Source organism: Homalodisca vitripennis, chromosome 5 (assembly GCF_021130785.1).
Source record: "Homalodisca vitripennis isolate AUS2020 chromosome 5, UT_GWSS_2.1, whole genome shotgun sequence".
Taxonomy (NCBI): domain Eukaryota; kingdom Metazoa; phylum Arthropoda; class Insecta; order Hemiptera; family Cicadellidae; genus Homalodisca; species Homalodisca vitripennis.
Window position 1 is genome coordinate 22,503,334 of NC_060211.1, and position 17,574 is coordinate 22,520,907.

Consider the following 17,574-nt stretch of genomic DNA (forward strand, 5'->3'; position numbering starts at 1 on the left):
CAACAAGTGTTTGAAGGTAGACATCTTGAGCATTTTTTTGTTTCCAGGGAGTAAAAAAAGTTCCAAATGTTTTTCTTGGACTCATTGTTTTATCTTACGATGACATTTGATTGGACACTTACAAACTATATCCCTCGGTAAACACTTTACTTTGACACCTGCTTACCTTTGTAGAAACATAACCTGCCCCCTTTACTCTGGCATCACGTATGATATAACGTTTATAAACTTTCCTGGTCGTGTTGTTCCTCTTTTCTTCCTTGGTGGTTGTTGCTCCTCATCAGAACTTTCACTCATTGTGACAAACACGTATAGTTTAATAAACAAAACTGTGATCACTATTCACTAACTCAGATTTCTGACAAGTTTAGGTTTAGGTTAGTTAAATAAGCAGTATTAACAAACAAAACAACAGCTGACCAGAACTGAATGAGTGGGAAAATGCTACTGGCTCAGTGTTACCAACTGTCATTTCTCATAAATTTAAATTATCCCCTATTTGGTTTCAGAAACCCCTCAAGTGTTGTCACTTGAGGGGTTTCTGCACTAAACAGAATATTCACTTGCATTTTAGTGTTTGGTTATAGAGGTTACAGATAAGGGGTTTCTACACCAAACTGTGTGTTTATACTAATACTATAGTTTTCTAACAAAAAGTCAAATTAAAAAAAAAAAATGTCGGTTAGGGGGTTTCTGAAATAAACTATTCAATTGTAAAAACTAAGTTTTTAGTTTTATTTTAAACAACTCCGCATTTTTTGCATTGGATAGCAGTTTGAAGAAACTAGGAATCACAAAAGTTGTATCTTACTACCATATCCATCATCAGTGACGCCTTAAAAAGCTGTTAATTTTGTTCAATAAATGACAATTTCAGTTGTACGTCTAAATATACAATTATATTTCCTATTCTGTAATAACTAAGATTTTTTTAAATATATACATATATTATGTAAACAATTTAAAATATTTATTAATAAAATGTAAAATGTAAAAATATTATCCTAGAAGGTTTAAGCACTATTGCTTTCTGCAACACTAATTCATGTTCACTGTCTTTCAGTTCTCTCTACCTCTAAAAGCACAGATTCTTCCCTCTATTTTAGCGTATATATTTTTTTTAAGAATTGCTTAGGTATATGACCATTGCACTTTTAATCATTTCCATTAAATATTTACTGTTATCGTCCTTATAAGTTTGAAAATAATGTCGCATAGGCCAGCGACCCTTGAGGATCGGTATAATAATGCCATTCCCTTAAAATCTATTATAAATATGTGTATATATATATATATATATATATATATATATATATATATATATATGGGACTTTAACCCGGATCTCTCACTTGCCGGGTGAGTGTGTTACTCCCAGCTATACACGCGTACATATATGCATACACACACACATATATATATATATATATATATATATATATATATATATATATATATATATATATACGTTTTGTGTGGGTGTGAAACTGAAAACTAGTTTTGTCCTTTTCAACATAAATAAATTAGAGTCGGTAAAATAATGTTTGGAAATTCCCAAAATATAAAATCAAATGTCATAAGATAAACACTAGCAAGCTATAAAGAAATCAAAGCAACCTATAATAATTTTCCATTGCTGAGGAATGTGGATGTTGTGGGGGGAGGGTTTGTCACTATATTCGCCAGTCTCAAGGTCCCAGGTCGAGGAAACCAGCAAGCGTGACACAAACGAGCGCTCACGGCCCCATGAATAATGTCATATGTTTCCCTGGGGCGTTCGAGGTCACTCATTATTTTAAGGTTCTCAATCAAGTTCCTACTGCAAACTTCGAAACAAGGTCAAACAAGACTCATATGAGCTCAGCTAATTGAAGGAGTGGTATTCAGTCAAATTATGTATCCATTTATAAACTACAAATGTGTCACAATAAAAGCAGCCTTTTTTATGAGCCATTTGATTACGGTATCAAAAAATGCGAAATGGATGGATTTCAAAGTAATCAATTATAACAGATTGTTTATTACCAAAAAGGCGGGTTTTCATCCATTACTCAACAATTTTCTTATACTTTTTAAATTACTGAAACCAGCACAGTATATTATAACGGTAAATATTTATTTTATTTGTTTTATTCTGATTTCTATGGAAGGAAATTCAAAATATTACTAAATTTAAATACTCAATATTGATTAAAAATACTAAAAATACGTAATGTTTGAATAATTATCAACGTGAGAAAATAGGCTGATAAGTACCAGTAAATACAGTGTAATAAGTACTTTTAAAATTATATTACAATCAGGGTCAAAGAATATATCTCTGTATTAATGCAGTGTCAAAGCCAATTTCCATATCAAAGATGTGCTAGTAGATGAAACTGGTAATGTAAAACACCCTTACACAGCAACGTTATTGCATACACATATCAGGTTCTTGGGAGATCCTCTTATTGGTTCTCCTTACAATTCTAAAACTTACATTTACTTTCCACTAATATATGTTTACTTTCTACTAAAACTTTTGTGTTATATTTACATGTATTTAGGCTTATCAAAGATTAAACATTTCTTGTAAACTGGTTATCTCTAACTTTTTGAAAGAATCTTTATAATCATTATAAGTGTTTCTGTATACTACATTTTCACAGTCATATTTTTACAAAAAATTTATGGAATTTTTTTACAGGAAAAATGTTTTTTGCAATCAAGGTGATGGGATCAATGGATTGTTATATTCAGAGGGTCTAAAAATTAGAGCTGCGTAGTTATTGATAAAAAAGTAGTAGTAACTGATCTAGTAGTTGATATAATATTATATGTCACTTAGGAAAACAGAAATATTATGAGCAAATTCTAAAAGTTAAATAATTATTGAGTAAAAATAACGACTTTAAACTGTGGATAAATCTATATAGAAGGTAGGAGAAAGCCACACTACGTCTTGTAACAGGCTTCATTGAAGTTATTTGCAAATTATAAAATCGATAGCTCACTCTAGCTTAATCATTCTGGACATAGAGGAAATAAATTTTTAAATTTCTCAGACAAACAAAAGTGAAATTAAATCAGCCTACTCCGTGACAGACTCCAATGACGCTCAGCCTAATTATAAATAGTCTATAAATATATTTATGCTATCAAATTGATGTCATTCTTTTCTATGTAAAAATGAATTTTCCTTCAAAATTAAAAGTTCAAAAAATATTTCTCTAGATATCATGCCAAATAATACTTCACATTATTGCTCATTAAGTTAGGTTTCATAGCAGTGCTCAAATAATTAAATTACCGATGAGCTAGTTATGGTACTACACGCAAAATTGCGCTGAAATCAAATATTTCCTCCAATCTACAGCATTGAATTTCCTTCTATTTATAAAAATTTTACTCTATGAATGTCACATGTTAAAATCTCATATGTATGTTCTCGATTGGTTTAAATATTAATTTGTTTTGATATTGCCTCGTTGCAATAAAATTATGGTTACCAATAAGATCAATGTAAACATATTCGCTAACGCTCAGCTGAATCCCATGCATTTACATGGATCATAATCGAACTTAGGTTTGCTTGTATACAAATGAAACTTCATGCAAACTGTCAGGTCTATAAATTAATTTGTTTTCGAACTACCGTGTTTATATGTGTTTAAAATATTTTCAGTGTCTCAACTGATTGGTTCCCCTAACGCTCGGCCAGTATATGTACTTTAACCACGTTGACGCCAAAAGATTCTGTATATACTTATAGGATTTATATGGAACTGTGTGCACAAGTTTGTCTTATCTTTACGGTACTCACTGAAAACTATTTTGAAAATCCTGAGGCCAACAGCAGAAATCCGCTAAAACTTTGACAGTTTTCATAACCAATCGTGATAAATCGTGAACACCCCTGTAATACTTTGTAATACTGCTACGTATTGACCCATCAATAAAGTTTGTAAATCAGTAAATATTGTGTACCGAGGCTTATGGATTTTTAAATCGAATAGTGATGCTCTAAATTATAAATATAATGGTACTCCCTAATATACAGGGTGTAACTGAAATACACCGACAAACTTCAGGAAGCTGTTCCTGGGGTCAAAACAATTCATAACAAAACAAAGTTCATATAAATATATGTCCTAAAATGCATCGTTTTCCGTCGTCTGTTTGTGTTTTTTTACAATAAATTATTTTCTAAACAACCATTAAAGGTAGAAAGTTAAAATTTTTAACATTTGCTAATCTAGTAAATATTGTCAGTTAAAAAAATGTTTAAATGTTTAGTTGACAAAATTCAAAATAGCGGCTCATTAAAATCTTTGATGATGAATCTCTTAAAAAGTGCTTCCTGTACAAAAGATGTACTAGAATCAAAAGATTTTATAAATTTTATTCTAAAACAAACGTAATTCACTTATTGAAATCACTCAAGAGATAAAAAAAGTTGTGGCATTTTTTTTAACTTAGTAATACATAAAATTTGCAAGTTTTTCCAAGTTTAAAAAAATTAAAGTATTTTTCTTGTTTCAAAAGTTCATGTAATTATTTTTGCAGTATAAAAAAAAGTTATTTTCGGTAAAAAAAAATTAAACACGATAACTAGTTTTAAATTTGAAAAAAGTACATTGATACAAACAATCTGCATGACTTAATTTTCATGCTTTCAAGACACAGCTGATTAGAACAACCATGAAGTCATATATTTCATTGCTTATTTTGGAAAAGATATCATATGTAATCACTTTCACTCGTAAAACATTATTAGTCAATAGTGCTCTTATTCTATTAAGATGGCAGATATTTTTGTCGGTGTATTTCACTTACACCTTGTACATATATTTGAATCCTTTAGATAACGTTTCTGGTGCTGTGGGAAGAGTTTGCTGTGAAAACGGTAGCAGTCTAGTGACAATGAATAATCACATTTGACTTATGTTTGGGAACAGGTCGAAACTATCGTAAACGTTTCAGCCAAAACCAATAATTGGAACAGAAACTTGCCTCTAGTCCTGATATATCTTATGGTTCCTTTTTTTGTTATCCAAAAACGTTGCAAATAAATTGAATACAAATGCCATCCATTACCTAGATATTGTTACAACTATACTGTCATCTTCAATTAAAACCCCAATCTAGTTCAAGTCACTTAAAACAACATAGAACGTACAACAGAACTACCTAGATTAGGCCAAAAAATTTCAGACAGGCGTTTGGAAGGACTTTATATAAAACCACGAAAATCTCTTCTTGGATCTCTTTCTATACTTATGTACTTAACTAATTTTAGTATATTTTCTATCATGATAGTTAAAAGGGTTAGATCGCTAATGGCGATCAGTATATTAAATTGGATTGCATTAAATTTTTTTCAAAATAAACTATTTTATATTGCAATTAACAAATTCATATTTCGTGCAAAGAAGATCAATATTACCAAAAAGGCATTCACTTCCTTCCTAAAATCAAAAGTAAATGATTATGCCAGTGTCATTTGTTAGTTTTAATCTTAAATACATGGAGCTGAACAATAATTATTATGGAGTAATCCTTGTATTTTAGTATTATACCGCAAAAAAAAACGATCAATCGTGAACTAAAGTAAAAAGAAGACAAAATTTATCAGCTGAAAATGTATGCTGAGGACTACGATAGCTGAGAAGATGGGGAGAAAAAGTGGTGGATGCACCATTAGTAACGCTGACCGGGAATCTGCTCAGCCTGTGACAGTTTAATGAAGTACTGTAATACTGCACGCCTACTGTGTTTAATGAAGCAGAAAATTGCTTAGCTTCGAGCTTCATTCTGAGAAGGACAGAAATGAGTAAATACTGTGATCATTAGACAAACAAGAATTTTCCCACATTGACCTGACATATTAATGTGTAATTAAAACTGCATGATTTTGTTTTTAGTAACTTATTGACTAATTCAACTTGGGAAGTAATGTAATAATGTTTTTTGTCATCATCATTTGCTCATTGTCAACACTGATGGAATTAGCGGCAAAAATCAGTCTTTATTTCATTGAATATAACTGTACATTTTCATACGTCTTCTCATTTATTTATGAAGTTGATACAGTCGTATAAACAAATTGGTTTTATCTCTTATTAGCTAAAAATATAAAATAGCTGTAATGGAATAAATAAAACATATTGTTCAGAAAGAGCCAGTGAGTGGTTAGTATGTAGCAGTTTGTTCAGATACGTAAGTCATTTACATACTCTATTCCATAGAGACTTAATTTGCAGTAGATACTTTTATTTTGTCAGGCCTAATAACGAATTCAGTCACCGACAGCGCTAGCATAGTTAAAATGTTTATATTCACTCGAGTAGGCTTACGACTTGATATTTGGCGAAGAAGTTTACCAGCATAATTTACGCTCAATTTGCCGGAGCGGGTCTGGCGAGAAATTGATTTCCAATTGGATGTTTACCTCCACCCAAAATGGTAGTAAGATCGAGTCAATTATACGTTCAACTAGACGTATTCTATACACTATAGTGGTTAGTGCTGTATAATGCTGTATTATAAAATTCGTGCACAAGATATACCTAACATTACTTTTAAAACGTAAAAACTTTAAGGAATGTGCGAGATTATGGAGCCAAAGAAGATGTCACGTTGGATTCAGTGGGTATGGTTATCCTTTTTGCTGGCCTCATGCTAAGAGCAAGCCATTAAGGATATCAGGTTTAAAATTAAGTTTATTTATAACAGCAAATCGCCATAATGTAAGGATTCCTGATAATATCCCTATTGTATCTAAGGCTCAGGTGCAGCAAGCGGTATTGATCCCATCGTAGTAAAATAAAAGTACTCAGCTTAAGTAACAAATATAGTAATTACTAGTTCCCAAGAAGTGCAAGTAATAATATACTCGTTTCTTTCACAGATTACACTTGCGACGAAGATGCTTAGAGGACTTTCAAATTTTCTATAAAACTTAAAAGAATTTGCAATCTCTATATGCTTAAAAATCAAATCAAGGAAAATCGTAAACAGTACACCAGTATTATACCGAGTCATAAGTTTCTAAGAAAATTACAATTTTGACTAAAAATATTGCTTTAAATATGTTCCTATATCATAGATTTGTTTGTTAATTTTGTAAAAAGATTGTCATACGGCAATGGTATCACTGACTGTAATACAATATTTAATATTTAAATTTTTCAAAAGTTTTGTTTATTTGTTAAACTTTAGTTTGGTATTATTTTAGATGTGAAAAAAGATGTGTAAAATACGCTGTAAATCACTGGACTCCATTAATGTGTGTGTGTGTATATTAATTTTTTATATATATGTGTGTGTGTGTGTGTGTGTGTGTGTACATATTTCTTTGTTGAGCAGTCCTCTAATATTTCGGCATTTGTAGTTATCAAAAAGAATAAAAAATATAATGAAAAAACGTTGAATTCTTAAAATAAAACGTAATCAAATAAAATATCAATAATTTCTTTTGTTATTTTCTATATTTTCGAAAACTTTCTGATATCAAATAATTCTGAAATATTGAAAGACTGTATAACTAAAAAGGCTTCATGTTTATATGCGACATGTAATAATTATTTTACAAGTCTTGAAAAACACAATACTAAGATTTATATTTCTTGAACTTGTTCATTTCAATTTTCTATTAACTTTTTTATATGGGTATCATCTTAGAATTTTGAGGTAAAACGAGTTGCATATACACGTGTATTAATCCTTATCTAATTAAACTCATAAATGATAAGAAAGCTAATAATGTCCTACAGTATAACAAGAATTTTCTTACACGGTATGTTCAAAAATAATTTTTATTTTTTTCATTATAGTAGGAAATCCAAATTCCATTAAAAATCCATTATAGTAGAAACGTGCGAAATCTGCTACCTATAGCCTATTTCTTACTTGTAGTCACACTACAATTTAACCACGGTTTCGAATCTTATATACCTTTCAAGGGAAGGTAAAGTAAACAATAAATGATAAACTTTCAACATAATAGACAAAAGTAATTTACACTTCAAGATTAAAAAAGTAGCTCGATTACTAAATGGAAGGTAATAGAAAGTCACATACAAAGCCACCAGAGTTGAGAATTGGTTCACTTTGGAATAAGGCTTTGACATTTGTGTACGCAATGTTGTTGCATCTAGAATGAAAAGAACTCCACGCTTCATATACATATAACATTGAAACCATCTTGATAACTTCGAGCTATGATTGCTTCCAACTTTATTTAAATAAGCCAACCGATAACATATTGTACATTTTTGTTCTGTTTTGCTAGCCTTCATAAGTGGATAAGGAAGGCTTGTATTTTCCATAATTGAAAACTGTGGAAATTGTATAATTTTTTAGATGGAAATAAATCAATATTATCATTATTTGTATTTGATTAGTTGTATTTTTATTTAGTGCACGTATTACTGTACTTTAATAAGATTATGTATTAAGAAAATTGTAAAACAAATACATTTCGAGGGAGTACATTTCGCACGTTTCTATCTCAATTTCTAACTAGTTAAAGTATTAATACACGTGTATGTGCAATAAGTTTTAGCTTAAAGTTATGAGATAAATCTCATATTAAAATTTATTAGAAAATAGAAATTTACAAGTTCAAGAACTACATGTCTTTACACCTCATAAAATGGGTAGTATATTTTGTGAGATTTTATACTTTTATCACATCAAACAAAGAAGACTGTGAGTATTTTATGAAATTTAAGAGTTTTATTATTAGAAAGGTAAGTATGAGGTGGACTCAATCAGACGATATTGTGGAGAGAACCTAAATTACAGAGAGCGGCGATGACGTCACGACCTTAACGCTTCCGGCCTCCGTTCACTTCCTTGGCCGCAATTACGGCAACGACGAGACCAATACAAAGTAAAGATTAATATTACTTACTTTAACAACCCTCCTGATCTATTGAGTTGATTTAAAAATTATTAAAAGGTACCTACATTACAGAATGTAGGTGCCTTTTAATAATTTACAAAATTGATAATTATTATTGAACAAGGTATTTGAACAATAAAAAGCCTGTATTATTTTCTCACATTTATTTACTACTATAAATGAAACCCATGTTAATGTCAACACAGCAAAAACCGGCTATGAAATATGATAATCATGAGCGTCAATGTATTTTGAATGGTTGAGTAGCAAGTGTGTCAGAAGATTGAACGTCAAAAAGCGTTCATATATTTAACTGAGCAATTTTGTCAATCCATTTCAATTACAAGGACTTTTCAATCTGTAAGAATATCCCCACTAATAATCAATATTATCAATGAATTGTTGGAATCGGCTCAACATAAAATGCATCAGGTTTATTCTAGGATTTTATTAATCACGAATGTATCAAAATAAATGAGACATTAAAGATTATTATATTTCATCTGTGAATTAATGCTCACAATAAAACAATATGAATAATTTTACTGCAATACGAGCTTTTTATTACCTTTATAACATAAAAAAATAAAGTGGGATGTGACAGTCTCATGCTTTAAACACGGCACATTATCATGGCAAAATCAGCGTATTAAAACCAGATAATTTTTTCACCGCTCAAAGAAACTCTGATTAACAACCAGCAACCTATAATAACGAACGGCCTAATAGACTTAACTAATAAGGTTTTGCCAGACCATGTGATCTTTGCCAAAGTAAGTAATTTAGTATTTGACAATGGTAATGTTTCTAGGATACAAACTCGATACACTTTCCTTCAAAATTAAATTCTTGAAATATGTTAAACGTAACAGCAATGTTAAAATGTTCGTTTAAACGATCAGCCACAATCCCATGGTGTGCTAAGCACACCAACGATTTCGGTGTTGCCTTTATAGAAACTAATCTTCATGCAAAGTTTCAAACCTATTGGTTTATACTTCGTCCTCGAGATATCGTGCAGACATTAATTAAATCTTTCAAGCACCTCATTGGTAACGCTCAGCTAAGAATAATTCACAAGTGTTTCAATAACTTTATATCTAAATACTTTTTAAGTCATGCTGTTTTTTTACACTGCTCTATAACTGCCAGTATTAATTTATATCGGACTGTTACAGTTCAAGCAGAATGTATTGTAATTTTTAAGACATATTGTTTGAAATAGTGCTTCAAGCGCGCCAAGATAGATGGGCTTAAGTGAATATATATATATATATATATATATATATATATATATGTGCGTGAGTGTGCGTGCGTGCGTGCGCGTGTGCGTGCGTGTGTGCGTGCGTGTGTGTGTGTGTGTGTGTGTGTGTGTGTGTGTGTGTGTGTGTGCGTGTGTGTGTGTGTGTGTGTGTGTGTGTGTGTGTGTGTGTGTGTGTGTGTGTGTGTGTGTGTGTGTGTGTGTGTGTGTGTGTGTGTGTGTGTGTGTGTGTGTGGTGTGTGTGTGTGTGTGTGTGTGTGTGTGTGTGTGTGTGTGTGTGTGTGTGTGATCACACAGAAATGATATTTGTCAAGAAATAAATGACAGTTGAAGCTCCATTAGTTGCAGTTGTAATTTAGAAGTACGGATTTCAACATTATTTACTCTGAGAGAAATTCAAAATCCTTTCTAATGAAAACGTGATCGCATTTCACAGCTGAATGAGTCTTCGTCGCTTAGAGATATCACTTTCTAGAACAGTATTCAAGTACTTTCTTTGAAAAATAACCTGCGTCATAAAAAAAACATTATTCTTGTGTTATCTCTAGATTGAAATACTTCGAATTGTACAAAACAAAATAGTGGCCAAAGAATAAATTTTAAATACCAACATCTTAAATAGAAATTTAAAAAACATTTTTAATCATTTTAAAATATATATGCTTGAAAAAGCTATATTGTTACAATACATATGGTATTGTTTCTTTGTAATATGTATTTAATATATTCCAGAGTGAAATATATTTAGAATTGAATTTTATAATTTCGAGTAATAATTATTATTTTGATTGACGAATCAAATAACATTTAACCAGTGATAAAAACCATAAAAATGAATGACAATGAACAATTTAGAGGGTAAATAAAACGACGATTCCAGGCGAGTTCCAAAATCAAATGAGCCAAAGTGCAGCACATACAATAGATTGAAATTTAATAATAGGAAGTCGCAGTAGGAAACGCATTGTATATAAGACACCGGCTATAAAGGAAAATATTAAAGACCTAAGCAATTTCTAACAGAGTTCATTATTACCCACGGTACATACATGTAACTAATGAACGACCATTGACATATTGATTACTAATGTACGATAAACTCTCGTGCAAAATGTACTCGTATACGATAAACATTTAAAAACAGCTCAAGTTCTGCTCACTAATAGCTTTAGAACAGAACAATAATTGCTCAACACAAAAACAAGGTCATTAAGACTCTCACAGCTATTGGACACTGAGTGATCATCTTATACTCTCAATCTGAGTCTACACCTCAAGTAGATTTTTTTTCGACACAGGTAGACTACTGTACAATAACTGTCAAGTTATTATACAAGTAGTTAATTGCTTGAAAGGCAGATTCACTCATTCTCTGGGAGAGGCAGTTTCATTAAATCGATAGCGGATGTTTTCCTAAAAAACAATCAAGTTTTATAAAAAAAACTAGTCGAAATAGGTGAGTATCAAAAGACTTTAAAATATTGCACAATGATGTTGCCACAGATAATAATTTTCTGCCTTAACAAGCTTAAAACTAAAAAGTTTGAAGGCCAGACCATAAAGTAAATTTGTTAAGTTAAGAAACTTCATATGAGATAAGATATTGCGAGTGGCATCACTGTCTAAAATTATTCACATAACTCATATTACTTTTAAATTATTTTGAAAATGTATGTGTTTTAACATTTACAGTTGTTCAATTAAATTCTGAGCACAATATTCGTAAAATAATTATTAAATAGGACTAATGTTATTTCAGCAGAAGGTCGAAAGATATTTTATCAAAATAATTCAAAGACCGCACATTATTCATACAAGTAGACTATTTACATATCTCCTAAAAATGATATAAGCATTGGTGTAAAAAAGCTATGCTATTTCACGTCTCATAAATGCCCATAAAATTCAACATCTTTATTCTCTTAATCAATAAAAGGTGATACATTTTTTATCTATATATATCAAAATTAATGTTTGTGTGTTTGTCCTTTATAGACTCAGAAACTATTGGACCGATTTTGATGAAATTTTGTGTGTGTTTTCAGTGGAATTCGATAATGGTATAGACTCACAATTTGGTCCAATTTAAATAGTTTATTTAATTAATTTTTTAACTATAAATTGTTGTTGATGTTGGAGTGTTTTATATTGGATCCGACAGACTGCGCTACGATACGTAATACAAAGCGAACTGATACTTAACAGCTGTTAATACTTTCAGCTGAAGTTCATCAAGAGGCAGAAACATTTGTTTACATTTAAAATTTAAAAAGTTTTCTTGTAAAGTGCTTGATCAGTAGTGTAATGCAGGTTGCATAGAAGATGTCATTGCCTAATTTTAAATTCAAATTGCACCAATGATCAATAAACTATCTAATGCAATGAAAATACTATTAAACGCTATTATGAAAACAACCTCATTGTACAAGGTAATCGAATTTGATTACATCGAAGGTAAAAAGAGAGCCGAAAAAAGAAACTTTATGATCGAAATTGGGTTTCTTTGATACATTTTCTTGTAGACACACTCCTAAATAATACTGGAAATATCTTAGACAGAACATTAATTTTAACAGACCGAATTTGATTCTTTATAACCTAATTAGTTTACCGAGATTCATCCATATACATTAATTGTTCTGAATAACTTATCAACACCTTACAAAAACCACGAAAGATAGAGGCAGGAATATGGTACATACCTTCGTAATGCGCCCAAGAGGCTCACGAAGGAACGACTATCAATTATATCAGCAATGTTTAGAATGTGATAGAAAAAGAATAAGTGAACATAGTGTACTGTTTTCAACGGGAAATTGCGTGCGAAGCCGCGGGCAACTGCTAGTTAGTATATAAATATTTCTAAAGGGTATAATATTTTTACAAACCTCGTGTTACAGTACATAGACATATTTATTAATAAACAGAGTTTAAACTTAGCATACGCCAAAAAATTGACCTATATTACAGATACATTAGTCCTTAGTACATTTAAGTACATTATAACATTCTTGTAATAATTTACAAGACAGCAGTACGCCATGCTACATAACAGGCATCGCTGAGGTTACTTAACAAATTTCAAGTATATAGTTTAGTATATGTTTAGATTACATAATGTGTTACAAGGATTCATGTTAAAATTTCATATAATTGTACTCAGTTTGCTTACACATTTATTAATACAGCATTTTATCATGCTCCCACGGTTCTCACACACAGCTAAAAAAACAGATAAACAAATATAAAATAATTGTTTCGAGACCCTTAAGCTTTTCGCTAACGCTCAGCCAATTAAATCTACTAAAACCCTTAAAAATATAAAACAGACTATTCAAAGTTTCCATGGATAAGGGTTAATACATCTTTTAATTGTCGTGAAGAGCATTTTCTACACTATACTATTTCTATAGCTATATTTCTTAATATTGACATGTATTAAGCAATTGGTTACACTGAATAACTTAATGGACTTAAATCTGTCTTAATTTAATATGACATAAATGTGTAGAATTAGTCATTTTGATAGAATCACATGCAGTGTCTAAATAATACCTATGAGATTGTTATTGCATCAGTTTAAATTCAGTTTCAATATACTTCTAAACTATTTAATCTTGTATAAATAACCCTTTTGTTATTTTAAATGGGTACAGAATGAAATTTTTTGATACGAAACGTGGATCTAAAAGTAGACTGTAATGGCATATAAAGAGTAAGAGAGAGGTCACAGGTGCATTGTATGCTTTTCATTAAGGAAAGTAACTCCTTGATATCGATTTTGTTTACTTGTTGATGTAGTTTTGATAGGACTGTCCTGAGATGTAAGATTTGATTTTTAGTTTCACCAGGTTAGCCTTAATCTTATGCTGGTAATCTTCTTGCTGAGTCGAAGTTACGTACCAAGCAGAGGACATTCCATTACCATGGAGAATTTCTTTTATCAGGTTAAGTGCAGAGTTCCGTTCCTTTACCTGGCTTGTAAGATTAAAAATGAAGAAAGCTCTCACTTTAACTTTGGTGAGACTCCTATATTTACTTCAAACATAAGCTGACATGAAAGTACGTGAGTAGGGATATTTACTTAAATCTTAATCAGATAATAAATATGTCTTTAACCAGTGTTGGTAATCTTAAAATGTGTGCTACTTAGGGCATCTCAGCTCTGGTTTTCTGGAGGGTAAAAATAATAATAAAAATCACCAACTAGAACTACTGAGAATGAATGTTTCCACGAAGTATTTAACTAATTTCAGTGGTAAGAGATACACGAGTGAAAAGGATTCTGAATTTAGTTTATGAGCGTTGTCCCTAACTGAAACCCTTACTTTTCTGTTTATTCCGCTGGAAATGTGCAACACATTTAAAGATTTAAATTTATCTCCATACAAACATTTTTTTTTATTTCGATTTCAGAATAAACCTCTCTAGCGAATTTGTCATTATATTTTTTTTGTAATTAATAGTTTAAAATAACCAAAATTTAGCCTTGAATAACATATGTAAAAAGAGCAGATTAAAATCGAATGAACCTTCAAAAAAATCAAGAATAAATTCATACATTTACTCCAACAGTTTTTTCATCTAAATAAATAGATAGAGGAAAATCACAAAAATGTTTTACTTGACCAAATATGAAGTGTTATAGTCATAATTTAAATCCTATTTTAAATAAATATATATAATATGAAATGGAGAATATTTGAATTTTTATACAGGTGCATCTAATCTCTTGGATTTAAAAACGACAAATTAAAACGAAAAATTATAAATAATCCAACCCCGATAAAATGAATATACTAACTGAAATAATTATTATAAAAATGTTATAACCAAAGTGAAATATGAAGGTGTAGTAATGGTAACGCAGTTAACAATTGGATATTATTTAAGGGAAATTGAAAAAGAGAGAGCTGTCTAACTGACGTTATTAATGCCATCGGAGAAATCTCATAACTTGTTCTGAAGATTAGATTTGCTTAAATCGCACAGTAACTGAAGGGACAGTCGATTCCATTAACTCATCCTCTACTCTGTAAATTATGCAATGTCGAGAGTTAATAAAAAATTAAAGTTATCAATAGCATTATAAAACCATTAATACAGGTATTTAAAACTAAATTATTTTATTAATTAAATGAGTGAATGTGATTTGATCACTGGAGTGGCTGATTAATTTCATTTCGGTCTGTCTGTACGATAATTGTGAAACATTTTTATTCTAAAATTGACATGAAATTGAATTTACACATATAAAAGTAAGTTCTCAATGACACATTTCCATTCATGGGATTTAACCGAGGGTTGATGAGCCTATTATTCAGTAGGGAAGTACAACTTTCTTCTGCCTGTCTGCCTACCTGGGGTCTGTAAAAATATTTCTTTTCCGAATGATTTTCAGAATGTTAATATATTAGAAGGTCTTCTCGAACGAAATTTTATATATATATATATATATATATATATATATATATATATATATATATATAATTTAACTTTACCTTACTACTTCAGAGAAGCTCTTATGCACTACTAGGTCTGGCGAATTCCTACACAGGAATTAGTTGATCATTACGTGTTTCCTTTCTTATTTATAATGCTCATAAGTGATTTTACTATATTCGTATTATAAGTACTGTTAAATCGAATATATTTAAATACAATAGATTGTTTTATTTTATTAAAAGTATTTGTGAGAGATGTGCATGGAGCTGACACATAACATGTTTCTTGTGATAACTAACTTTTGCGTGCCGTAACAATCTGGTATGATTTATTTATTTTAACATAGATTAAATGTACTTAACTGTTAGGTTATTTATTCACCTGAGGAAGAGACTAGATTTCATATCTCGAAACGTAGTGTTACTGACTTTTGTATCAATGAAGTGGCAAATATCCGGAAGAAATTCTGTTTCTTCGTCAGCAATTTCATCGTCAAAAGCAAACTTCAAACAAAGAATACCGTTGCAATATCACAATTTTTCCCTTTCTTCCACTATAAACATATTTGAATTCACGCGTATTTTTATCCTTTTCATGCATCATTTTATTTTTGTTCATGTTATCAGTTGCAATTTTACAATAAATGAAAATAATATCAATCCTTAATTGAAGTTTACCTATTGATAATCTTACAGCTAGCAACAAACATATTTCCATTAAAATTGTAATGCATTTTCCATAAGCTTTGCTTTTTGAATATATTAAAATTGTGATCTACACAAGAATTGTGAACGCAAAAAATATTAATATTAAATATAAATCACAGTTATCGTTGCGAAAATACCATGCGACGTGTATTAAGTGCGTGCTCATAAATTAATAGTATATTACGCAACTGTAACATAAAACACTGGGTAATTTAAGGTCAGAAGACAATTTAATTAAACATTTTGGTGATTTAAGTTTTTGAGCTAGTTCAAGGAGGCATTTTGGTAATTTAAGGTTTGGAGTTACTTTAACAAGGCGTTTTGGTGTTATAAGGTTTGGAGCTAGTTTAAGGAGGCATTTTGGTGATTTAAGGTTTTGAGAAAGTTTAAGAAGCCATTTTGGTGATTTAAGGTTTGGAGCTAGTGAGCCATTTCGTTGACTTAAGGTTCAGCCCTTGGCGTGTGATGCACATTTGATCACACACACTTTGACATGTCGATCAATAATACCTAATAATAGTATTTGACCTTAAAAGTTATCTGATAAGTTAGTTTGTAGAACTCGGTCATTATGAAACATTTTAACGCACTCTTTGTAAACTTTTCTATTTAGAGAAGTAAATCAACCAATAAAACTGTAAACTGATGAAAAATCATAAATACATATTGTACAATATCTAAATCCAGCATTCCATTGAATGGAAATTAATTATATACTTCGGTTTTGTCCACCTCGAAAGAATGTAGTACAAAGACAGTGTTGTCATAGTTACGCCCGTAACTGTATTATTAAATACAATCGGCTTTCAATAATACTGGTGGATAAATGATTCCATTGTTCTGTTAGAAGAGCAATATTAGAGTTAATGATCACTCTATTCATTCATTATACTTATTAAGTGAACACGCCATAAGACGCCAACGTATTCCTATAAAATTCAGAAAAGGATGAAACCAATTCCTGAACTAAATCTCAATAATATTTTGCCAAATGTGGCATTTTTACTCATTTACGATTATTTACGCTTAATTAGAGAATAAAAAAATTATTCGTGTTTATTATAATCTAATATATTAGAAATTCGTTGTCTAAATGTTGAAATATTTTGGGAGAGTGGCTGAATAATTGAACACTTATAAATTATTTCATAATACCACCTTTATTGGCTGAGTGTAGCTTATCTAGAGTGCAGTAAGTGATGCTTATCACTTGAGAGACTCAAAAATATCCGTCTGACTATCTGTTCGAGAATGAACTGACATATAGTCTCAAAAT